Here is a 25509-nt window from a genome sequence, read left to right as displayed (position 1 = left end):
TGTGCCCAGAAACCTGGACCTTACGCTGCTATGCTTTGTGCTGCAGTGATGCCAGACCACTTACTGCTGGCGTGGCGTGGGAAGGCGTCCTACCGTGGAGGATGGAATAAGGCAGCCTTACCCAGATACCTTGTGAGAAGGATTGCAGAGCACCTCGATGAGAGCTTTGTACAGATGTGTAGGGAGGATTCCTGCTCCGTCTCCAGACATGCGAACAAACTTTCCCAGGGAGTCCCCGCCGTGTAGGCAGACTGGCTGCCACTGTATCCCTCAAGGCAGATCAAACTGATTAAACCCAATTACATTTGCCTCTGTAGCAGGATTACAAATGTGAACTCACCAGAAGTGCCTTCCCCGCCACCAAGTCCTGGGAGGGGATTGGATCCAAAGTTAGAAAAAGGTCCTGGCTGTGGGTAAGATTGGATCCTCTGTTTGTCTGCTGAGCATTTTCCTCCTCCTCCTCTTCCTTATCTACAATGTCCTCCTCATTGCCTGTGGCTGCCTGAAGAGTTGCTTGGGAAATATCCATGGAGAATTTTGGGACAGTGGTTGGGTCCCTTCCCTAGAATGCCAGACAGCTGCTCATGGAAGTGGCATGTTGGAGGCTCTGACTTGGACTCACTGTTTGCCTTCTTTGTCTTCTGCCAAAATCACACAGGGCATAGTGGGAAAAGGATACAGCAGGGACACCCAGCAATGCTGCATGAAAAAAATCAGTTTCTTTCGCTGCTTTGGAGTTCCACCTGCACAGATTCCTCACCCCACGCAGCAGTCAGACCCAGGATCGCCTGCATGCTCCATGCTGGAGCTCATTTGCAACCCTGGGCAGTCATGGTCAGGTGTGCTGCTGACGTGTCCACACTATGCAAACAGGAAATGAAATTCAAAATTTCCTGGGGATTTTCCTGTGTAACTAGGAGTGCAGCAGAGTTGAAAGCACTGGTCAGAGCAGTCACATTTGGGCACCATAGGACACCTCCCTGAGTCCAAGAACATCAACTTTAACAATGCTGCTGCAGCTCTATCCCAAAATCAATCATGTAAAGTCAAATTTAGCATTACTTCTCTCGTCAAGAAGCAATTCAGAAGTCTACTTTAAATGCTCTTAAAGTTGGCAGAAGGGGCTTGATAGTGTAGACTCATTCATTATAAAATTGACCTAATGCAGCTAACTTCAACCTAAACACATAGTGTAGACCAGGCCTCAGCCCCATTTTGAGATGTGATGTAAACACAGGGGAGCCTAAAGGTAAGTCTGCACCACAGACTTTACAGTGGTACAGCTGTACTGGTGCAGCTGCCCTTCTGTAAGATATCGCGTGTAGCTGCTCTATGCCTGGGGAGAAAACTCTCCCTTCAAATTAACCCCCTCCTCATCCAACAAGTCGCAGTAGCTATGTTGGTGGGAGAGCGTCTCCCACCAAAGTGGCACTTTCCACACTAGCACTTTTGTCAGGGAAACTCATGCCTGTCAGGCGGAGTGTTTTTTCACACCTTTGCCAACAAAAGTTTTACTGGCAAAAGTGCTAGTGTAGACAAAAAAAGAAATGTGAGTACTAACAGGCAGCTGAAGAATGTCTTGAGAGCTGAAAAACTCTCCTCTCCTGGGTCTGGATAAGTCAGAAATGGCTGAATTGCTTTTTTTACACTTAAAAGAAATCAAAATACTTCTGTGCTGAACCAAGCATGAGAAATTAGAGGCCCACAGGTAATTGCTGAGAATGTTACATGCAACCAAAGATGAGGGTTAGAAGAGAGGCTCTCCTTCAGCCATAATGACATAATATGTATATGCAGCCTGCTTGAAGTCTGTGGCAATCTAGCCGTTCTGAAGATTCAGAGAAAAAGGGGAAAAATTAATTGCCTGCTTATCAAGCTATTTTTTCCAATGTTTGGGGGGCATTTATGCTATGAGGATCTCGGAGGGATCTCTGAAATACAGAAATAAAGGGAAACTAGAAGAGCCATCTGAGCCGTATGTCAGGCTGCATGCTAACCTGAAAGCCTGCTTTAGTCTTTTGTGAACAAAGGCAAGGTTTACATCTCCACAGCAGAATCATTTCTGTTTGGTGCCAAGTGTCTGGGAGGCTTCTGGGCATGTAAAATGTAATAAGTTAGATTACCAAATTAAGGAATTATCAAATAGACATTTTGTAGACTTGACATTTTAATTTAATTATTTCTCATTTTAAAATATTGTTGTTTTGCTATTGTTAGATAACATTATTTGTATGAAAAATGAACAGTTCTGTGGCACCTTAGGGCACGTCTAGACTGCACGTGGCTTCCAAAAGAAAATATGCAAATTCAGCTTGAATTTGCATATCTTCTGCTTTTTTTTCCCGGAAGAGGCTTTTCCGATATTTGGCCCATCTACCCAGGGCCAAATATCGGAAAAAAACCCTCTTTCAAAAGCTCCCTTATTCCTCCTAAAATGGTTCTGATTGGCCCCGTGTAGAAGATATGCAATTCGATATGCTCTGTGTAGAAGATATGCAATTCAAGCATATCTTCTTTTGGAAGCCACGCTTAGTCTTGACGTGCCCTTAGAGATTAACAAAAACATATAGATATAGTATCATGAGCTTTAGTGGGCAAAACCCACGTCCTCAGATGATCGGGAGAGGGATAACAGAAACCCAGAATTTATAACAGAAAAAGAAGGGTGGGGGGAGGAAGTACCTGTCAATTGTAGGACCTGGTATCCCTCTCCCAATCATCTGAGGATGTGGGTTTTGCCTACGAAAGCTCATGATGTAATATATATGTATATATTTGTTAGTCTCTAAGGTGTCACAGGACTACTCCTGGTTTTTAAAATTATAGATTAACATGGTCACCCCTCTGAGATAACTTGCTTGGAAACTTATGTTTCTGGACATAAGTTGAGTGGCAGCTAGAGCAAGTAAGAATTTTTGCCCCTCATATCTTCATTGCCATGTATAGCCGGGCTATATTATGGGGCAGGGTTCATCTTTTTCCTGAAATGAGACTCAAGATGCACCATGCTGAATCCTACATGGATCAATAGTCTAATGTAGAAAGACAAATCTTATTTCTTCCTTTTTTTACTTCTTATTGAGATATATGGCCAGCTGATGTCTCGAGAACCTCTCAAATTTTGGAGCCAGGTCGCAGTCAGCCATTTTAAAGCATGGCAGTTCAATAGAAGCAGAAGACCTCCTAGGAAACTAAGAACAATCAGATTGTGCAATGAATCTTGAAAAGTCTGTAATTATACCAACTGTACAAGTCAGATCCATGTGGCAGCTGTTTTCTTTCCTCACCACATAATCCCAGAAATATCTTATAGGCTGAAGGTGCACATTGGATGTTTCTGTTACTCAGACTATTTAAGCACTGTTGGAAGCACATAGGTATTTCAGGAATCAGAAAAGCACATCAGCTACAGGAATTGTTAACACCTCTTTGTCTAATGGGCCACAAGAATTGTAGTGTTCTGCAGAAGCCTGAGCTTTGTACAGATGTTCCTGATTACATACAAAGCTGATCTTTAGCCCAAGTTCTTTCATTGTGGTTTCCCATCTTCTTCATCCCCAACCTGATCTGGACATCTCATTTCTAGTTAATTCCTCCCCTCCTCCCACTCCCTATTTCATGAATACATTCATTAATTGCCCAGGCACTCATTAATGGATCTCAAAGTCACCATATTGTTTCATGCCAATTACACAAGCCAACTCCACAGGGAAATCTTAGAACTTAACTTCATTTACAAGTTTGATTCCTATCACGGAGATATGAATAAAGATATTGGCTGGATGGCCCACTATATTCCACATCCCAATGATATAAAAAACCAAACAGCCATGTAGCATGAACACTCTAATTGACTATTTCTTTCCCCCTTTTTCTTTCTTTTACTTTTTCCTTCTCTCTCCCCCCCCCCCCCATCCTTTATTTATTTAGAAACTGGATCTTTAATAAAGCTTTTCATATGAAGAAGTGAGTTGTGCCCACAAAAGCTTATGATACCATCTACATGTTTTGTTAGGGTACGTCTCTAAGGGTATGTCTACACTACGCAACTATTTTGGGATACCAGAGGTATCCCAAAATAGCTACCCTGCATCCAAGGAACAAGCCCATTATTCTGAAATCTTTTTCAAAATAATGGATGTGCTATTTTGCCATCCCTGTAAACCTCATTGCATGAGGGTTAAGGATTGGCTCAAAATAGTGTTTTATTTCAAAATTTGGAGCCACGTAAATGCGCCAAATTTTGAAATAGCCTATTTCGAAATATAATCGAAATAAGATATGCAATTTGCATAGGGCAAATTGCGTATCTTATTTCGAGTTTAGGGTGCAGTGTAGATACACCCTAAGGTGCTGCACTGATATTTGTTTCTTGAATATTATCTGATGGTGACATCTAGTGGAGAAACATTTTTTAGCCCTAGCTGTGCTCCAAAATTTCTGTTTAACTTTTAAGATATTATAGCTTGCTTGTCACTCTTTTGAATGGGCTGGAGGTCTCTGAAGTACAAAAAAAAAAAAAAAAAGGGTGCTGGACTGCTTTCATTACACAAATGGGGTTTAAAAATCAATACCAAAATCAGGTGCCTTGGTGCTTGCCAAATATGGTTTCATGCTAGTGGGGCTGGGAGAGATCACTCAGGAGGGCTGAAAAGCCATTTGTAATATGGGAAACTTAAATGTAACATTTTATTTTAATGTCGCCTAATGTATTACAAATTCAGTCATGCACTGTGCTGAGGACTCTGACCCCATCCAGCAAAGCTTAAATACCTGCTTCATTTTAGGTGCATGAATAAACCCAGGGAAGTCAATAGATCTACTCACATGCTTAATTAAACATATACTTAAGCTTTGCCAGATTGGAGCCAGAGTGTGCAGGGTTGTGTACCATTAAGCCTGCAATAGATTGTAAGGGAAGGGAAATTGCAGTTGCGCTTGCCCTAGCTTAGAATGAGACTTCATCCCTGTAGATGGATGTGTCATTTTAAAAAACTGAGCTAGTGCTATATTGATCCAAATGCAACCAGAACTTGGGCAGAATTAATATGACTGGTAATTTCATACAAGTGCTGCAGCTTCCTAGGTCTTCCTGTAAGAAGAAGTTACTCACCTTGTGCAGTAACGATGGTTCTTTCAGATGGGAGCCCCAGCGGGTGCCCGCTCTAAGTGTCGGGATACCTCTGGCATCCTCATGCCAGCAATTGGAGACTTTTGCTAGCAGTGCCTGCCTGTGCCATGCATACACAAGTGCCATCTTATGGTGGCTGTTGGTGCCCACTTTGTGCATGTGTGACACAGCCTCCTCCATTCCTTCTCTTCCAGAGAATAAATGGGCATCAAAGTAAAGGGGAGAGGGGGTAGTGGAGCACCCACAGGGACACATATCTCAAAGAACCATGATTACTGCACAATGTGACAAACTTCTTCTTTGAGAGGTGCTCCACTCTAGGTGTCTGTAGAGCATCCACCGGTTCATGGAAGGTTGTGATGACTGCCAAATGGACCTTACGAGAGCTCATGGCTAATACAGATTCTTTTAGGTCCAACATGTAACCAAGTATCATAAATAGAGGCACCATGACAGAAGACACTTGTTTATATTAGCACCATAGGGAGAATCTTTTTCATTTGTGTAGGTAAGTATATCTGGTCGTGGGGTGACGGCTATTTAGTCATACATGTTTTAGCCTGTTGGAACACGTTTCCTCCCCATATTGGAACCATGGAGAAGTCACAATCTGAGCCGGAGAGTCGTTAGGTTTGGGTGCAGCGTGTGGCCTTGGTGCTGCGAGAGGAGATCCAGTCGCAGGAGTAGTAGGTAAGGATTGCATACTGTGTGGCAACGTAGGTAAGGAAACCAAATTGGTGTGGGCCAAATCGGGGTTATGAGGCTAATGTATGCCTGGTCTGTCCATATCTTTTGTATGAATTGTGAACTCAGAGATATGGGTGGGAAGGCACAGAGGAGCTCCACGTGATGAGGAAGGCTTCCCCCAGTGACCCTGGCTCAGACCCTGATCTGAAGCAGCACTGGGGACATTTGCAGTTCTTCTGGGTTGCAAAGAGGTCGATCTGAGAGTACCCCCATTTGTGGAATATTACCCTTAGGGCAGTGGGGTTCATCTCCCATTCATGTTGTTCTGAGACATGGCGGCTGAGTGTATCTGCCATGATGTTTTGGGAGCCTGATAAGTAGGATGCAGTCAGGGTTATGCTGTTGCAGATGCACTGACCGGTTCCATACTTTGAGACCGTCAGTGCACAGGGAGTGAGATTGGGCTTCTACTTGCCAACTGATATAAAACACGCATATGACGTTGTTAGTGACAATGTGTACGGTTTTGTTTTGTGTTAGGGGTAGGAAGTGGCGGCAAGCACTGTGTACTGCCCGGAGTTCCAGAATATTGATGTGTAGATGGGATTCTGGTAGAGACCATTTGCCCTGGGCAGTGTGGTGGTCTAGGTGAGTGCCTCATCCTTTAAGGGACACATCCGTGGTGATAACACATGCAGGGGGTCCTGCTAAAAGATGACACCCATCAGCAAGTTTAGGGGTTGTGCTCACCAGTGTAGGGAGGTAAGTTCCTGCAGTGGAAGCATATACTGCCTACCCAGACTGTGGTAGGCAGGTGTATACACTGTGGTGAGCCAACTTTGGAAGTAGCACATGTGTAGTCTTGTGTATTTCACTACGTAACTGTTGGCTGCCTTGGAAGCAAGTCTTCACTGTCATTTGGGGGCTGTGAATGATTGTAGTTATTAGTGTTGTCAGTATAATCAATCAGTGTCTAGGAGCACGCTTATGAACTGTAGAGTTTGTGTGAGTTCTGGAGTTGATTTCTGTGTGTTGATCTGGAGGCTGAGGCATTGAAAGAGGTCCATGGTTGTATGGTGTTTGGTGATGCCCTTGATTAGGCTATCATCCAGATAGGGAAATATTATTACACCTTCATGCAGGAGGTGTGCCGCTACTGCGAGTGTTTTTGAGAAGATTCAGAGTCAGTGGATAGGCCAAATGGTAGTATTCTGTACTTATAGTGCTCAGGGCCATCTTGGATCTGAGGAAATGTCCAGATGGGAGTGAACAGAACAGGAAATCATCACATGATTCCTCTCCTGTCATCCATTTCCAGATAAACAGAGGTTAGGGACACCATTCCTGCTCATCCTGGCTAATAGCCATTGATGGACCTAACCTTCATGAATCTATCTAGCTCTTTTTTGAACCCTGTTAAAGTCCTGGTCTTCACAATGTCCTCTGGCAAAGAGTTCCACAGGTTAACTGTGCACTGAGTGAAGAAAAACTTCCTTTTGTTTGTTTTTAACCTGCTGCCTATTAATTTCATTTAGAGACCCCTAGTTCTTATATTGTGGGAATAAGTAAATAACTTTTCCTTTTTGACTTTTTCCACACCCAGCACCGGTATAATTGTGGCAAGTGTGACTATCTTGAACCTATGGTTGTGTACAAATGTATTGACTGTTTCTGAGATCAAGGACTGGTCTCCGCCCTCTGGATTTTTTCTGAGTGAGGAATTAGTTGGAGTAAAATCACCTTCTGTGATACGGAATGGGAACTGGCTCCACAGCATGTATTTGAGGGAGGTGATATACTTCTAATTGTGGGAGGTGCTTGTGAGGAGGGACCCTGAACGGGGATGGGGAGGACAGGAGCATGGGAGAGGTAGAAAGGCATGGGAGAGTGTATCCTGCTCACATGATCTCTAGTGCCCATTGGTCTGATGTTAATGCTATCCAAGGCCTGGCAGAACGGGCGTATGTGATAACCAAATAGGTGATTGGGGGAGGTTGGTTTTTTGGGTTCTAGGGAAAGGTAATTCAGACTCCTGACCAAATTTTCAAAATTACAGTTGGGAATGGAAGGTCAGTTTGTCCTGGATTGGTATGGGGTGGCTGGCGTCTCTGAAAATGCTGTTTTGTTTTCTGATCAAATTGATGTTGGTTTTGTCTGGGGAAAGGGGTGTTCTGAGGCCTCTGGTAGGGTGTATAGCTGCATTCCCTGTTGTTTAGCTGTCAAGGGGTGCCTTGCTGATTCTCTGGGAGCTCATCTTTTGAGAGTCCCAGGTAGGAGAAGATGAGGCTCGCTTCCAGGACCTGCGGGAAGCTTGAGCCTCATCTTTGCTGGAAGTGAGACCTGTAGAAGGAATGTCTTTGGAGGGCTGTTGAGATTTCTCCAGCAGGATCATCTTCAAGCAGAACTATCTGTCCTGTATAGTCCTGGCTTTAAGGTTGTTGCAATGGGAGCATTTCTGGGGAATATGGGCTTTCCTGAAGCCTGGCATGAAGGATGGCCTCTAGAGACAGGCATGTCCTCTCAGCAGTATCACATTTTTTGAAGCTAGGAGAGCCCAACATAATGTCCATTGTCAAAATGGAACACTACCCTGAGGGGCTGCGGAAGGAAAAGTGTAAAAGATTTTTTTTTTAACTGGGGAGGGTGTAGTAGGTGAAGGGAATAACAACTTGTTATGTCTTTTTTTGGGTTTTAGGATGCAAGAGTCAGTACTGCCTGAAAGCTTAATCTGCTGCTGAAGTTGGTAGAGAAGTAACTGGGGGGGGGGAGGCTGCATCACGTGTACACAAAGCAGGTGCAAATGGCACCACGAGATGGCTACCACGTGGCATGGCCAGGCACTGTTAGCAAAAATCTCCAATCGTCAGCGTGAGGATGCACCAATACCTAGAGTGGAGTACCCACAGGGACACCACTTGAAGAAGAACTTACTGATTTCTTCCAAGGCACAAACTACACAAAAGGGCAATTACTTTCAGGATACCCCTCAAAATGGGGGGGCCTGTCACACTTACATGCTAAACAACCTCGCTATAATCTTCCAGTGCACACACTCAAAAAGAGAGCTGGCTTGAAGCACAGCCCTCAGAAGTATGCCAGACACCAGGTGAGCCTGCTGTTCTGAGTTACAGATTATTACTTGGTTGATGTTGATTGTGCTGAGTGCAACAGATTGTGTAAACTAGAAGTGGCACAGAATGAATGACATGTGTGAGATTGTGTCGTTATAGAGACAGACCGTCAAAATAGAACAGAACTGACATACTAAGTGGTACTGAACATCAGCCTTTGCTGGTGACTGACAATTAGCCTAGCAAAATATTCTAGGAGATACCTATGAAAACCCAGACTAGCATGACTTTCTAGAGATATCAGCAGAGATTTGCAGCATTGTCACTGACACAGTGTAAAAGCCATAGACCTGATTGTAGCCAGACAGGAACCCCCCTTGTAACATCCATCTTTGCTTGCCTGGAAGCATACAGGGCACACAGAGCAGTAAAATCAGCATAGTCTTTGACGCCTTGACAGGAGGGCCGGATATGCTAGCTCACAGTGACCATGGATGGCTGTAAACAGATACGCCAATTGTTGACCTCGAGGCTGCGAGAACTGCCTTGGCTGGCACCTATATTGATACGAACACACAGCCGTCCGCGGGGGAAGGAATCTCCCACCCAGTAAAGAATGTCCAGTACTCACAATTCAGTTATCTCTCTTGCAAGTGTAAATTAAGTTGAAACTCCCTTGTAAGAACTGGTGTCATAAAGACGGACCAACACAATTTGGTATCTTAGATAAGAAAGAGGATACGGGCCCCTATGGGAGTAAAGATGGGTCCAGCAGCACACTTACTCTGAGCGTCAATCTACCATCTATCTGCTGGTCGGGTTAGGTGATTGGCCTCCCGAGGTTCCACGGGGACACCCACCTCGTATTTGTCTTTCCTAGGAATGGAGGGACCGGCTCTGGCCTGATACGCTGAAGTCGAGAGGCACAGAAGGGGGTAAAAATTGTTCCTGGATGTGTCCTTTGTCTTAAGTGTACACATAGACTTAGAGCTCTTTAAAGATTAAGCTGTCACTTGGTACCATTATTTCTATTTTCTATCTTTATTTTCTTTGTAACCATTTTTAAGATCTATATTTGCTAGCAGTTAAGAAATAGAGCAATAGCCACTGTAATCATATGATTTATAAGCTTCTTTAATAAACCTGCAAAAGCGGCGAGGAGTCCTGTGGCACCTTATAGACTAACTGAAGTGTAGGAGCATAAGCTTTCGTGGGCAAAGACCCACTTCGTCAGATGCATGTAGTGGAAATTTCCAGAGGCAAGTATAAATATGCAGGCCAGGATCAGGCTGGAGATGACAAGGTGGATCCAATCAAGGAGGATGAGGCCCACTTCTAGCAGCTGATCTGGAGGTGTGAATTCCAAGAGAGCAGAAGCTGCTTTTGTAGTTAGCAAGCCATTCACAGTCTTTGTTTAATCCAGAGTTGATTGTGTCAAACTTGAAGATGAACTATAGCTCAGCAGTTTCTCTTTGAAGTCTGGTCCTGAAGTTTTTTTGCCGCAGGATGGCTACCTTTAGATCTGCAATTGTGTGTCCAGGAAGATTGACGTGTTCCCCTACAGGTTTTTGTATGTTGCCATTCCTAATATCAGATTTGTGTCCATTGATTCTTTTATGTAGGGACTGTCCAGTTTGGCTGATGTATATAGCAGTGGGGCATTGTTGGCACATGATGGCATATATTACATTGGTAGATGTGCAGGAGAACGTACCAGTGACAGTATGGCTGATCTGGTTAGGTCCTGTGATGGTGTTGCTGGTGTATATATGTGGGCAGAGTTGGCACCAAGGTTTGTTGCAAGGATTGGTTCCTGAGTTCGAGTTATTATGGTGCGGTGTGTAGTTGCTGGTGAGAATATGCTTCAGGTTGGCGGGTTGTCTGTGGGCAAGGACTGGCCTACCTCCCAAGGCCTGTGAAAGCGAGGGATCATTGTCCAGGATGGGTTGTAAATCACTAATGATGCGTTGGAGAGGTTTTAGCTGGGGACTGTAGGTGATGGCCAGTGGTGTTCTGTTGGTTTCTTTCTTGGGCTTGTCCTGTAGCAGTAGGCTTCTGGGTACACGTCTGGCTCTGTCAATCTGTCTCCTCACTTCCTCGTGTGGGTATTGCAGTTTACAGAATGCTTGTTGAAGATCTTGTAGGTGGAGATCTCTGTCTGAGGGTTTGGAGCATATGCGGTTGTACCTCAGTGCTCGGCTGTAAACAATGGATCGTGTGGTGTGTCCAGGATGGAAGCTGGAGGCATGCAGGTAAGTGTAGCGGTCAGTAGGTTTTTGGTATAGGGTGGTATTGATGTGACCATCACTTATTTGTACCGTGGTGTCCAGGAAATGGACCTCCCGTATAGATTGATCCATGCTGAGGTTGATGGTGGGGTGGAAGCTGTTGAAATCATGGTGAAATTCTTCCAGAGTCTCCTTCCCATGGGTCCAGAGGATGAAGATGTCATCGATGTAGCGTAGGTAGAGAAGGGGTGTAAGTGGACAGGAGCTGAGGAAGCATTGTTCCAGGTCAGCCATAAAAATGTTGGCGTATTGTGGGGCCATGCGGGTGCCCATAGCAGTGCCACTGGACTGAAGGTATATGTTGTCACCAAATCTGAAATAGTTGTGTGTGAGGATAAATTCACAGAGTTCAGCCACCAGTTGTGCTGTGGCATCATCTAGGATACTGTTCCTGACAGCTTGTACTCCATCTGCATGTGGGATGTTTGTGTAGAGAGCCTCTACATCCATGGTGGCTAGGATGGTGTTTTATGGAAGATCACCTATGCATTGTAGGTGATAAACCTGTAACTATTTAAGCTTTAACCTGACTCCTTCAGTTGCTGTAACAGAACCAAACACAATTTAAAAGAACTCCAGGCGGTCATAGGGAGCAGACACAGGCAGAGCTGTGCATTTGGATCGTGTCACCTCCAGGGGATAAATCCATAGGGGCATCCGTCAGCCTTCCCTAGGCTGCCCGCTGCGACGGGACTTCGGTCATAAAAGACACGGACGTAAAACTTCTTGGGGCGCCCGCCGGCCTTCCCTAGGCCGCCCGCTGTGAAGGAACCTTAATTTCTAGCAGTTGAAGACTTGGGTGTATAACACACACACGAATGCACTGCCCTGACCATCGGCTGACACTGATCCTCGATCACATCTAAGGAGCATACTTGTTTTGAAATAAACTATTCTGGAAGAAATACTCCAAAATAGCTTATTTTGAAATAGCACGTCTACGCTACAGGGATGCCTCAAAATTAGTCCGAGACAGACTCTCCTCACGTGGATGTGCTACCTTGAATTAGAGCCTGAGGAGGCACTGGAGAGTAATTCCTCTGAATGGCCCTGGGGAGGAGCAATTTCGAAATAGCAGCAGTGGAGCGTCCACATTACTGCTATTCCAAAATAGCTATTTTGGAATAAGCATTATTCCTTGTGGAATGAGGTTTACAGATTTAGAAATAAGCCATCCGTTATTTCAAAATTATTTCAAAATAATGGAATTGCTGTGTAGATGCTCGTATTGTTATTTCAAAATCACTGTGCTGTGTAGGAATTAGGGTGTGCCGCTGTGCCTGAGACCACCTAGTTCCACCTCTCTAGTGAGCAACAGAGGAATTGCACTGGAATCAGTTAGCTTGCTGCAGAGTCACCTGGCTGCCATGCTCCGAAGCAGTATTGCCAACTCCAAATGTTCAAAAATCATGAGTCAGGCTCACCAAAAATCAGGAGATTGGCTTTGAAATCTTGCCTGCTGCTTATTGTGCCTTTCTCAAAAGCCACAAGGGCTAGAAACTTACTTTTTTAAGAATGAAGGCTGAATTCATCACATATCCACTTGGCGCCAGGAGCTGGGGCTTTAAGGAAAACAATACCTATAATGAGACGCATAAACAAATCATGAGACTTGATCACACTGCAAGTCCAGCAGCAGCAGTAGACTGATAGCTGTTCAAAACATTTGCCTAAGGTTGTACTCGTACCTGCACATTCCCAACCTTGTTCCAATCCTTCCTCCAGGTAATCTGACTGTGTTAGTTATTCTTGGCTCCAATTCCTGATGTCCACTCTGGCCTCTGACACAAGCTCTGATGCTAGGCTCTTATTCCTAGCTATTGGCTCCTGCTCCAACCACTAGACATGACTACTCATGCCTTGGACTCTGATAGGTGGTGGCATAAAATTCACTTGCGATCTCCTCCGATCATGTGGCTAGTTGTGTGAAAATTTGAATCTCTGGGCATAAGTCCTCTTGCCTGGCCTAATTGGTTTCAGTTTCAAAATGCCCCAAAACTGCACCAGGGGATCATTTCAGGACAGCACATATCCCTTTTTTCTATCTTCCCCCATCGTGCAGGTGGTACAAAAGGGAAATAGAATAGAAGACTCTATGCCACACCTCCTGGCACTTGTATGATCCTACCAGGCTCCATGGCGATTTTATGCCAGTGATGCAAAGGAACACAGCAAGTGCTGTCCTGGATCAGACCAATTGTCTGTCTAATCCTGTAGGTAGTCACCAACCTCCATACCCAAAGCTTTAGAGGAAGGAGCAAAAACCTGCAATAAAATCTATATAACAACCTTGCACCAGAAAAAGTTTCTTCTTAGACCCAATAGAGGGTTGTTTATGCCCTGAAGCAGGAAGCTTTATATACCTTCCGAAATTCTTTAATTGTGAGTGGTTTTCTAGTATCTGTTAGTATGACAACCCTGGATATTCTCCTTATGCCTATCAATGTATAATCCCATTCTGGATGCTACTAAACTCCTGGCCTTTATGGTATTTTGTGGCAATGAAACCCCCAAGCTAATTGTGCATTGTACATAAAGGCTTGAATTTGCCACATGTTACTAACTGCCCCTTGTCTTGTATGATAAGGCAGGATAAATAGACGGTACTGATTAAGCAGAAAGTAGTCATACAATGGTTAGGACCTGGGTCTGAAAGTCACAAAACAAAAGAAACAAAAAAATAGTGTTGCACTTGGATGGACCAAAGAGGACTATTAGAATGACGGAAGATGTTCCTTCTCCTTGGGAGCAGAGCAAATTGCTTCTGTAGCCCTTGAAAATGCGTCAGTCATTTAGTGCTTTAATGTTTGTTTACATCATCCAGTGTGTCAAACACTTCCTCTTGCCATCAGAAGAGTATCACTTTTCTTAGTACAGTTACCAGCTGGTTTCACTCTGTGCAGCCCATCTTTGCTTTTGACTTTTAAATAGGACTTTTCCTTCTCCTTTCAGCAGCCTCAATAGGAAGTGAATGTATGTAAGACAAGCATCGTTTTGATGATTTGGGGATGGGAGGACATTTTAGCTAAGAAGGAAATCTATTTAAGCAAGTTTCACATGTGGGAGCAGCAGCGGATAAATATGAGCCCAATCTGATTTCTGCAAGTCCTAGCTACAGAGAGGCAAAGAAGGCTGCCTGATGCACCTCTAAAATGAAGTGGAGAGTGATGCAAGACATTCAGGGAAGACATCTTTGTTCAGTGCTTGTCAGGATGCTTTCCAGTGACAGGTTTCAACCACCAGAACTGATCTTCACTGGCCTCAGGGATCAGATGCTCCTTCTTTCCCCTTTGGTTTCCTAATCTTCTGGAATGAAACCCACTACCTCAAAGGCCAACCCATAAGGACGGAATGTGAAGCAGAAATGGAGGGATGGTGTGTGAACTAGACAGATGAGACTGTAGTACTTGAGCTTTAAGAAACTTGACAGTAGGCACGGCACTTCCTCTGGTTCAGGAAAGAGAATTTGTGGTCCTTTCTGACAATTTGTCATCTCAGCTCAGACACTTAGAGGATAATAATGGCCACTGCCCTGGAGGACACAAATCAATAAAAGGCTTTTATGAAAGATTAAATGCCAAGGTGTTTTGCTGAAGCAATTGATAACAGAAGCAGCAAGTACTAATCCAATAACATGAACATTATATAAAAATTAGATGACAAACCCACAATATATAAAGAAAAATCTTTTTTTTCTTCACACAGAAAGGATTGCAAATTCTGTTCTGCCACCATTTAGGCCATGTCTTCACTAGCTGTACTGGAGATTGATCTTCTGGTGTTCAGTTTAGCCGGTCTCGTTAAGACCCCCTAAATCAAATGCTGAGGGAAGCTCCAGTCAGTGCCTGTAATCCTTGCAGTCACAAGGAGTAAGGGAAGCTGATGGGAGCATTTGCTTATGTTGGCCTCCCTCTGTGAAGATGACATCAAACTTGGCTTAAGGTATGCTAAATCCAGCTACATATTTTATGTAGCTGGAGTTGCATACCTTAACCCGACCTTTCAGGTCTAGTGTAGACCTGATCTTAGATTTTGTTTCTTGGGACCTTGGGAATTAGCCATGATTCAGTGACAGAGAGCCAGAAGTCTGTGTTCCTGCCCCAGTGCTGGTCCCTAAATATAGACAAGGTCAGGACTAGTTGAGGTTTGTACCAAATGAGCTAATCAACATTGACCTCTATGCAACCACTGGTGTGTCCTTGACTGCATTTCAATTGCTAGCCCCCAAATGCTGAATGAACAGGGATGTTTCCTGAGAATGAGCAAGCCCATAACTAATGGCTCTTACATATGGCCCATGGGCCTCTTGCAGTCTAATCAGCAGACAGCTGAGACCAATATGACCTCCTCAAGGCCATACAGGTAATATATATTTTGTGTGGATGCAGACTACATAACTCAGAGAAATCTGTATATGCAGCCCACAATGGCAAACAGGTTGAGAACCACTGCCTTAGCTTCTCCGCTAGCGCACAGTGAGATTGTGGTTAGAAGAAGTGGTAGAGATTGGATTCAAAATAGGATTCATTCTTTGAAGGACAGAGCTCCATGGAAAATGAGTGATTAATTATGTTGGATCAAATTTTAAAAAAACAAAATATAAATTTATGTCATTAGCTAACCTCTCCCACCGGAAAGAGAACCCCTGTTATGTTTTTGCTATAAGCAGTCAGCAAGTCCTAAACTGGCTGAATAAATTTGCACAAAAATGAGAGCTTGGTCATCTTATTTCCCCCTCTTGCCTGCCTTTCTGTTTCCCTAAGCACCTTCTATTGTTTTCAGGTAAGTATTTGCTCATTCTTACTCAGGTCAATAAACATCATCATTACTAGAGATGATTGAAAAATTGTCAGTGGAACAGTTTTCTATGAGAAAATGCAATTTTGTGTAAATTAAAAGATTTCACAGGAAAGTCTTGATTTCAATGTAATTGCAAATGGGAAAAAAGTTGAAAAAAACCCACTTAAGTGTTCTTGCTTTGATAAGGTAAAAACATTTCATTCAAATGCATCATTTCAGTTCCTTCTAGTTTTACAATATGCTAAAAGACTGACACTAATATACCATAAATATTACATTTTAATATGTATAATATGAATTACCATTGCTTTTTTAAAATATAATAGTTTGACACTTCACATCATTCATCATCATCTAAACAAAATGTTTTGATAGCACTTTACAAATACATATAGTTAGAAGATTTACCTGGTGTTCTTTAAGTCCTTCAGGACAGGAAGCTGGAAGTGTGGGAGGTGTGTGTGCAGGCAAGGCCAGCCCGAGCCATTCGTGCGCCCTGGGCCCCGGGAGCACGGCTCTACCCCTGGGAATGAGGCGCATGAGCGGCCCCACCCTGGGCACCTGGCGCATGCGTGGCCCCGCCCCCACCTGGTCCAGCAGCCCTGTGTGGCACACCCTACAATGGGGCGCCCTGGGCAGTAGCCCAGTCAGCCTGTAGCTTGGGTCCGCTCTGTGTGCAGGAATTAGGGCTGGGAGTGAGGAGGGACTCAGGACAGGGGGCTGGGCAGTATGGAGGTGTAGGTGTCAGGGTTTGGGAGGTGTGGAGGTGATAGAGTCATGGTTGAGAGTGAGGGGGATTCAGGGAAGGGGGCTGGAAGGGGGGGCAGGGATTGGAGGGGGCCATGCTGCCCAGGTGGCAGCTCCCTGGGGCTGGCCATGGTGGGGGCTGTACTGGCTGGGCAGCAAGCTTAGCTCTGCCTCTGCCCCGGCTGTCCCAATGAGATTATAGCTGTCCCAGCCCCCATCTCTAGCCCCTTGCTGTCCTCCTGTGATCATTATACAGTATAACTTCCCTGCTAGTAGTCCCCTCCCTTTCCATGTTATGAAAAACAATCGCATTCCAGGCACATCCCATTTTCCGGACACAACCAAACCCTTCCCTTGCTGTAAATTATGGTAAGAGGAAGCTGCACACTAAATTTGATGTTTCTAGCTCTTACCATTTTGGAGGAGCTCTTGAACAAACAGGTGGATGGACAGACAGACTCACTCACTTGCAAACAGACAAACTCTCTCAAATAGATCATAGATATAGTCTCTGCCTGGAAAAGTTTACAGTCTAAGGGCCAGAGTCATAATCAAAACTCTCACTGAGCAGACATATTGCTTGCATTTATATACTTGAGACTACTTATGCACTAAAATGCTACTTACTCAGTTTGAGTGAGGGTATCAGCATCTGGCCACGAATAAATATAATGCAAGAGCAGCAGTTAGGGGATCCTGAAGACACAAATTTCCAGTCCCATTCCCAAAATTGGTCCAATGCATTTGATATCAGATTTAGCCAGGACTGCTACTTACATAATGAAAGGATCAGACATTTTTATGTGGGTTAAACAGCAGCATTTCAATTCAATATGCATTTACATACAAAGTAAACAACGTTTACCTGCTATCATCTTATAAATAATCCATATGCTTACTCTCTGTAAACAAGAACCCGACCAGATAGCAAATTCCACACAAAATGGAATCTTTAGCACGGGGGGACCAAATAATATGCCAAGCCCCTGGGCAAGATGTATGTGGGATGATTCTGTGCTGGGAGGGGTGTGGCATTGGGTGGATGGGGTGGGGCTTAGAGCAGCCAGTCCTCGGTGTTCACCCGAAGCACATTGCATGGTGCTCAGGCAGTGATTTAAATGGCTTGGGGCTCTTGTACCATCACTCCTTAGGTAGCACTGGTACCATTTCAGCCAGGAGATCCAGCAGCAGTAGCAGTAGTGAACGACCCCAGGGCAGAACTTGGGTGACCTCAAAAAGTCAATGACATGGGAAGTTAGCAATGTTGTTCCTGTCTCTCATAGAACATGGCTTCTTGGTTGGTATGTAAACATCTAGAACAGAAATCAAATCCGCTCCAACTATCAGCTGTTTCTATTTTTAAGTTCCTGATAATAGATGAGATGTAATAGTTGATCAGTATTTGCTCAGCTTGGTTTGCCTGGCTGATGATAGTGCACTAGCACAAATATTTACTTAGGAAAAGAAAAAATATGTAAATAAATCTTAGACCATAATGCTTGTCATAATAGGCCAGATCAATAGTCCAGGATCTAACATCCTTTTTGTAACTGAGATGCTTTTTCGAAGATATTAATTCTTTGGGGATGATTCCTTCCTCCCTTCAACCCAAACCCAGGTTTTATTTCTTTTTAGTAATTTAGTGTTATGCGTCTAGGAGTGCTTTTTGACACAAAGAAACAAAATCTTCTTAGAGAAAAGTGCATCATGTTACTTTCTAAAGACAAAACAAAACAATGCCCCCCCCCTTCAATTCTCTTCTTTCTTAGATGGAGGGTGTTCTATCTTGTATCTCACCCCACTAAGGAGATTTGGCTGTTTAAACTTTTTCTTTACATTTTAACACGTTCCTTAGTATTGCCGTGCATACGGCAGCTTTTATACCACTGATACTTGTTACTGACCAGTGGTTCAATAATAGCCACAAAGACTTCTTGCTAGGATCCTTTAATATTGTAATTGCCTCCACTGGAACATCACACTGAGTACTGTCAGTTTCCTTGGAGCTCTGATAGAAACACCAGCTGCTCTCCGCCTATGGCTTCACCTGTGCTAGTGCACTCAGCAGTAAAGCAAAGTAAGAGCAAACATAACTTAACCTCCACATCCACCTGTGAGCGCCAATCCATCCTGGCATCCCACTCACGCATATAATTACTTAGAAGCGTAACATTCCTGCTCCCAAAGACAGTGGTTATAACAACCCAGAATATTGAAATAGACACTCTGGGTGACGCAGGTGCCAGAGGCATAAATGACCATGTGGACTGCTGAAAAATCCAACAGGGAGCATCCAGAATGAACTGTCATACAATGAAGTGATGGCACGTGCCCTGACAGGGATAGGAAGATCTGCTCCCTTTGAATATTAGGAAGCAAAGAGATCTCAAAGGTACAACCACCATTTGCTTGCACTGCTCAAAATGACAGTGGGGCAGCCATGCTAATGGGCACCAGAAGAATCAGAGGCCCCAGCTGGAATGAGAGGGAGGAAGTGACAGCTACAAACCTGCCAACGCCCCTGAGTAAAAATCTAGTCGATGGCAAATTTACACATATGTTCTTGTAGGTGGCTTGGTCAATCTTGTCCACATTCATAGGCAGGAGCTTTCTCCCGGGTCAGATTGGCAGAGACCTTGGGTTTTGGTTTTATTTGCTTGTTTTATGTTTTGCCTTCCTATGCAGCCTGAGATTACTTCCAGGTGTAACTAGCGTAAACCGTGGGCTCTCTGTAACTTCACATCTTTATATCATGATTTGAGGACTTCAGTAACTCAGCTAGAGGTTAGAGGTCCGTTACAGGAGTGGATGGGTGAGGTTTTGTAGACTGCAAGGTGCAAGCGGTTAAACTAGGTCAGGGATAGGCAACCATGAATAGTGGATGGGCTGCGTGAGTGGCCTGCCTTCATCTCAGTGGGCTGCAGCCCCACTTTTTGCTCCCCTCCCCCATGCATCTCCTGTGCCCTGGGGCACCAGAACTCTGCATTTACCAGCAAAAGTCAGGGTTGGGGTGTGTGTGAGGAGGGGCTAAGGGCAGAGGGCTGGGGGTGCAGGAGTCAGGGTGGATGTGGGAGTTCAGGAATCAGAGCAGGAGGCATGGGATGTGAGGGGGCCGAAGTCAGGGTTGGGGGATTTGGAAGGTACAGGAGTCAGGATGGGGGTTCAGGGGCTGGGTGTGTGTCTGGGTGAGTGCAGGGAGACAAGGGTGCCATTTTGGGAGGGCGGGGAGAGGGGGCTGTAGCCACACATATCAGGTCACTGCCGCTCTTCTTCCCCTTCCTCTGACTGTCAGGGAGTGAGGGGAAAATGCACAGCCTGGTGCATTGCTCCCTCTGTCTCTCCTCTGGTAGTCAGGGGAAAGGAAAGAAGAGTAGCAGAGACCCAGTATGTGAGGCTGCAGCCCCCCGCTCTCCTGAAATAGAGCCTAGGGGTGGGAGGCTCGAAGCTGGGGCAGTCCTGGACGGGGTTGGGGGTGCTGCAGCTTTGGGCAGCAGCCTGCAGGCAGCCCTGGAAGGCAGACTGGGAGCACACTGCCCCCCCCCCCCTCGCCGCACTGGAACCGAGTGCCCCGGCTGGCTGGCTTCTTGCTGGAGTGCTGTACCTGCTCATTTTCACTTCTGTCCATACTAATACACAAGTGTATTGACCAAGGATTTTGGCATGAGCTGATACCCAATCTGCCTGCATCACACTCCATTTTAAAGTTACTCTGTTGTAACTCCACTCAGAACAGATCATTGCAGGGATTTGTGAAGAGCTGAGAATGTTTGATACATATTGTTTATAAAGTCAAACTTTAAGGCTGATATTTTCAAAGGGTCCTATGAGAAGTTCCACTGAAGCCAGATAAAAGCTGGGAGCCTCTCTCTTAGGACCCCTTGAGAATCTCAGGCTAAATAAATATGTGTTGATCTCTCTCTCTCTCTTTCAAAGTGGCAAGTCATAAGCAGGAGGAGAGGGGGAGGAATGACTGCAACTCCTTGTTTGTTTGCAGCCAGGTTCTCACACAGTCACTTCATGCTGAACAGTACCTTTCTTTATGAGCGGTCCCATAAACATCAAGGTACTAAAGGTGAGTAAGGGTAAGGGTGATAGAACTTGGACTGTAATTAGTACTTAACTAATCTCTGAAGTGTCAAAAGGAATGCAGAAAATGAAGCTCTTTTAAACCATTCTGATTTTAGAGAAAATAGTAATTGCATTTAAAGGTCCTGATTTTCAATGAACTTCATTCAGAGGAAGCCCAGTGCCCATGAGGAGTGCTGTTTCGCCTTCAATAGGACTCCATGAGGACACAACCCCGTCTGCTTTTGTGAAGTTTGTAGCATGATTGAGGCCTACAGCTAGATCCTGGAAAGTCAGGGATCAAAGAAAAAAAATTCTTGGATTAGAGTGGTGGGTGGCTTTTTGTTTTGTTTTGCAAATATCCGCTTTCTGGCTACAGCCAACAACCCGGAAATTCCCATGATTGGTTCAAGAACATTTCAAAGCATTTTTCATACTAGAGAAGAATGAAATGAGAAATCCAGGAAGTACTGGATAATGAAAGAGAAATAAACTTAGAATTAGCTCTTGGTTTGCGGGAATTTCCAAATACTCCTCAGGAAAATTAAAATCACACTATAACCACTGCTTATAATTTAGTATAAAATGAGATAGCAGAACAACTTGTGTAGGCATGTGGAAAAAAAAACCCTAAGCTAGCAGAACCTTGAAACATTGTATTACAAATTTTATCCATGTGGTCAACCTGAAGGTAGGGTTGCCAGGTGTCCAGTTTTGAACCAGACGGTCTGGTATTTGAGCTTTCTGTCAGGGAAACAAATTGAGAAAATACCGGACATATAAATGTCCGGTATTTTCTACTTAAGTTAGTTTTATTATTATGAGTATCAGTATATAGTTGTGTACTCCCTGGCTGGTAGACATGCTCACACTGCATTAGCATGCCTATCAGCCAGGCAGTTTGCAATTATGCAGTAGAGAGAGGGGGCTGGGGCCAGGGCGGGATGGCATCTCCCAAGGCTGGACTCGCCCGTGTGCCCCGCTGGGACCATGCGCGGGACTTGAATCACCCCAGGATCTGCGTGCACCTGGGCCACCCCGCTTTCTGCCGGCTGGTTCCCACCCCCCAGCCAGCCCCGCTCCCTCGACCCTTCCCGGCCAGCCCTGCTTCCCGCTGGCTGGTTCCCCACCCCGATATCCCCCTGCCAGCCCCACTCCCCGCCGGCCGGTTATCCCTTGGCTAGCCCCACTCCCCCCGACCTCCTCCTGGCCTGCCCTGCTTCCCGCTAGCTGGTTCTCTCCCACCCACCCTGATCTCCCCCGGCCAACTACACTACTCCCAACTTCCTCCCAGCCAGCCCTCCCCTGCTCCCCCCAGATCTGAGATCAAGTGTGTCCAGTATTTTTTTTTGAAGCCATCTGGTAACCATACCTGAAGCATGCAAAATAATGAAACTTTTTTAATATAATAAATTTGGGGGTCTTATTTTCCTTCTGTCTTTTGAGTCTTTAGCATTTGCACTTACAAGATTTTCTCTGCAAATGTTGGACCAGAACTTATTTTTATTTTAAAATGAAAAATTGAGATTTGTCTGTACTCACATGACCACAGGATCTAGGGCTCTAGGATAAATACCCTGAGACTCACAATAAAATCATAACAGTTGGCAAAGCTGTATTATGTGTCTAGTCTACCACTCTCAACCTCCATTTAGTAAATGCCAATTATGTATTAGATTTGATTCACTTAGATCAGAATTATCAAAAGAACATTATGAAAAGGAACACAGGTAAGGGTTCACTATATCTGTATCAATAGATAGACCTATCTATACACGCACACCTCAAGTCTTGATGGCTAGACTAAAGGGGAGAAAGGAAGTGTAAGTGTGTGTGTGTGAGAGAGAGAGAGAGAGAGAGAGAGAGAGAGAGATGTGTTATAAGTGAGGGGAAAGGCCTGCTTTGGCTACATTTTTATATTCATTTTTCACAGATGTAAATGACCATACAAAGTGTGAGGAAGCAGAATTAAATTATCCTGTATAATAGCACTTTCTCATGTTATAGGAACATACAAATTGCCATACAGGGTCAGCTCCTAGACCATCTAGTAAAGTATCTCGTCTCTGTCAGTGGCCAGGAGCAGATGCTTCAGAGGTAAGTGCAAAAAACAACAACAACAACAACAACACAGTAAGCAGAGGAGTATAATCTGACCCCTACGAAGGTCTAATCTCTAGAGTTATGTCTACACTGGGAAATCATTTATATCTTTTATTTCAAAATAATTACTCCCGAAATAACACTTTCATAAAAAGTGATTCCTCTTGTCAGGGGGTACGCCCCTGACGGGGCTGCTGAACCCCTTATACTGACCCGCGTCTCATTCCGGGCCCATACCGCACCCCAAAGTCCCCAAAAGTTCAGGCCCCTCTATCCGGGGATATACGGCATCAAAGTCCCCAAAAGTTCAGGCCCCTCTATCCGGGGATATACGGCATCAATGTCCCAACACAAAGTCCAGGCCCCTCTGTCAGGGGATATACGGTATCAATGCCCCAACACAAAGTCCAGGCCCCTCTGTCAGGGGATATACGGTATCAAGGCCTAGTCCCTCTGAGGAGCCTCTTCCGGCCCCAGGCCTGGTTATCCAGGGGGGGGCCTGCGTGGTAGGGGGACCCGGGCCCTCCCTCTCCACCGGGTCCCAGCCCAGGGCCCTTTTAGGCAGGGTCTGTGGCTCCTGCCGGCTCGGCGGGGAATCCGGCCGATACACGCCGAGCCAAACTTGGTATCCCCTGCCCTGGGCTGCTTCCTACCACGCCCTGGTTCCCCGGGGGCCCCCTGGCCTCCGAGGCAGTACCTGCTGGGGTTGTGGGCAGGTTCCGGTCTCCTGGAGTCAGGGTCTGCTTCTTTGGTGTCTGGGTCCAGCACTGGCAGCGGCTCTAGTCCCAGCGGCTGCCCACACACTGGCCTGGCTTGGTCTCCTCCTTCCCCCAGCTGTCCTCCTGCCTGCTGGGCTCCCTCTGCCTTTATACCTGGCCTCTGCTGGGAGCATGCCCAGCAAGGCCGGAAGGGCGGGGCCCTCTCAGCCAGCTGGGCCTGGGCTACTCCCAGCCCTGCAGTGCGGGGCCTGTTCGCCCCGTCACACGCCTTCCCCCTTAAGGGGTTGGTTATGGTCTGATTTGATTTGGTTTCCTCTTCCTCTACCCGGGAAAAAAAATCTGCGTTCAGGTGTGTCCTACCTGGACGGTGAGCCACTTCGAAGTCGTAAGGCTGCAGCGACAAGTACCACCGCATTATCCGGGGGTTGGTGTCTTTCATGCTGTGCAGCCATCGTAACGGGGCGTGGTCCGTTATCAGTTGGAAGTGGCCGCCCAATAGGTAGTACCGGAGGGCGTCTACGGCCCATTTCACGGCCAGCGCTTCCTTTTCGATCGTGGAGTACTTCTGCTCCCTTGGGAAAAGTTTCCGGCTCATATATAGTACCGGGTGTTCTTCCCCCTCTATTTCTTGGGCTAGTACGGCCCCTAGTCCTCTCTCGGAGGCGTCAGTTTGAAGGATAAAGCTTTTCGCAAAGTCTGGGGGGAACAACACGGGTGCTCCTGTCAACCTCTCTTTCAGCGTTTGGAAAGCTTGCTCGCACTCCTGTGACCACTGTACCTTTGTTGGCATGGAATTCCTTGTTAGATCTGATAGTGGTGCCGCCCGAGCCGAAAAGTCTGGCACGAACCGGCGATAATAGCCCGCTAGCCCCAGGAATTGACGAATCTGTCGCTTTGTTGTTGGTCTTTTCCACTCCTGAGCTGTAACACGTAGGGGACGGTGCCCAACACTCGGGATTCTTGCGCCTCCCAATCTTCCCTCAGGAGGTCGAGTATTCCCCGGGGTTGCCGCCCATAAAGGAGCTCAAAGGGCGAGAAGCCTGTTGAGGCTTGCGGCACTTCCCGTATGGCGAAGAGTAAGGCCGGGAGAACTTTGTCCCAGCCTCGGGGGTCCTCCTCCACAAACTTACGAAGCATTGACTTCAATGTCTGATTGAATCGCTCCACCAAGCCATCAGTTTGTGGGTGATACACCGTTGTTCGCAGGGCTCGGATATTTAACAGGCGGCATAGCTCTGCCATTAATTTCGATGTTACATTTGTGCCCTGGTCCGTCAATACCTCTTTAGGTATCCCTACTCTGGAAAACACCTTAATAAGTTCGGCCGCTATAGTAGCGGCCGTTGTATTTCTCAGTGGCACAGCCTCGGGGTACCGGGTCGCATAATCCACTATTACCAAGATGTACTGGCACCCTGAGCTAGCTTTCTCGAGGGGCCCCACCAGGTCCAACCCAATGCGCTCAAAGGGGGTGCCTACCACCGGCAGGGACACCAGGGGGGCTTTAGGGACCCCCTTCGGGTTGGTGTGCTGACACTCGGGGCAGGACTCACAGAACTCGCGCACCTCCCGATGGATCCCCGGCCAGAAAAACCTCCGGGCCACTCGCTGTAGTGTCTTCTCCCGACCCAGATGTCCGGCCCAAGGATTCGCATGACCCAGCTGCAACACCCCCTTTCTATACTTGGTGGGGACCAGAAGCTGCGCCAGTTCCTCCTCGGTCTGCGGCTCCCGGACCACCCGGTAGAGCCGGTCGTTGTGTACCTCAAACCTGGGGCCCTGCTGCCTCGGCGTGGTCCCCGGTTCCTCGTCCCGCGTCTCCTGGACCTGTTCCCAGGCGCGGCTGAGTGTTGGGTCCTCCCGCTGGTCCCGTACAAAATCATCGCTACCTCCCAGCC

General features: G+C 46.0%; 1 pseudogene; it reads right to left on the bottom strand.

The window, feature by feature from the left end:
• Positions 1–322: 322 nt before the first annotated feature.
• LOC149524375 (uncharacterized) lies at positions 323–24063 on the bottom strand (annotated as a pseudogene).
• Between the last annotated feature and the right edge of the window lie 1446 nt (positions 24064–25509).

This window comes from Pelodiscus sinensis, chromosome 5, assembly GCF_052426305.1.
Source record: "Pelodiscus sinensis isolate ZL-2025 chromosome 5, ASM5242630v1, whole genome shotgun sequence".
Taxonomy (NCBI): domain Eukaryota; kingdom Metazoa; phylum Chordata; order Testudines; family Trionychidae; genus Pelodiscus; species Pelodiscus sinensis.
This window is presented reverse-complemented; position numbering and strand designations above follow the sequence as displayed.